The sequence below is a fragment of the Octopus bimaculoides genome, chromosome 12, assembly GCF_001194135.2.
Source record: "Octopus bimaculoides isolate UCB-OBI-ISO-001 chromosome 12, ASM119413v2, whole genome shotgun sequence".
NCBI lineage: Eukaryota > Metazoa > Mollusca > Cephalopoda > Octopoda > Octopodidae > Octopus > Octopus bimaculoides.
The window spans coordinates 6,569,571-6,571,244 of NC_068992.1; positions in this window are offsets into that span (position 1 = coordinate 6,569,571).

Sequence of the window (1,674 nt, forward strand, 5' to 3'; positions counted from 1 at the left end):
AGAATAAGTACTAGGCTTACAAAGAATAAGTCCTGGGTTCAATTTGTTCGACTAAATGTAGTGCTCCAGCATGGCCGCAGTCAGATGACTGAAACAAGTAAAAGAATAAAAGAATATAGATAGATAGATAGATAGATATGAATGTATGTATGTATATATGTGTATATATGTGTGTGTGTGTGTGTGTGTGTGTGAGTGTGCGTGTAAGTATTGGTGTGTGTGTGCGTGTGTTTGTGTGTGAATGACCGTTTCTATGACTATGTTTACATTTGATACGTTTTCAGAAGTGGCATTTACATTCCGTATGTTTATATCCCTTAACAACGATGTTAGAAATAAAAATCACTAAAATAAGTATCTAAAGTTAAAAGGAACATACTTGTTGTCGATATGGAGGACTAAAGAGCGCCATGACCATTGTCTTCTAACTGCAAAAGTAATTTTTAAGAAGCATCACAGTTTAATATTATGTTCGTGCATCATCGCCGTATCAGCTAGACAATGCACATTTGAATTCCCGTCACAAACAAATACACACAAGAGTGGAATCCAACATGCAAACTAAACAAACACATATCAATGCTACAGCGAATTTGTCATTTACAGTGGTGAGTTGTTCGACCTTATCGTACCTGGTTAATCACGGAGTGGACAGTCAAAATTTGAAAGTTTTGACCATGAACGTAACACTGTTCGCAAGTGACGTGATATGAAGCACTGACTTATTTATATGTACATCTGACAATAAATGACATTTGATTGTCTGGCAGCCAATCTGTCAGACAATCATTTCCTGATTGCTGAAAGAAACCGGACGTCACTGTGAGAAAATTTCAAGTCTTGCTTTGTAACAAATGAACAGCAGACAGAACAATATTCCCATGATTGTCACCAATAATAAAACTGCATTAATGGGCAACCGCCACGATAGCCATTTTCGACGGAAGATAATACTGCGAAGCTCTTTAAAACGTCCAGGGAAATATAAGAAAACACGAAAGATATTTAATACAAATATTAAACCTAAAGCATTGTCTCGTATTCAATAAACATACACGCATATACATGCACACACACATATGATATATATACATACATACGAATCTATGTATGTGTAAAACATAAATGCATACACATGCACACTCACACATATGTATATTAATACAATAGAACATTCCTTCCTCCCCACCTACCTATTAACCTACCTGCTGCCTATCAACCTACCTTTTGTGTCATGCTCAAGACTATGAAACGAAATGAAAAATATAATCTATTAAAGATTCGACATTTATTTATATTATTCGTATGACCGTTAAATACATATTTTAAATTGAGTATGGCTTATGCATATCCTTTTATCCAATTAATCTGTTATCAGTTATTGAATTGCGGACAAGCTGGAGGAAGCGTTCTGAAGAATTATCTTGTTACAAAAGATTCACGCGCCCGCACACACAAATGAGCAGAAGAGACACATGTGTTCCTATATTCACACATACATGCATACGTACATACATATATGTATATGTGCACACACACATACACACACACACACACACACACGCACACACATATTCTTTTATTCTCTTATTCGTTTTAGCCATGTGGCTATATATATGTATATGTATTTATATATATATATATATATATATATATATATATATATATATATAT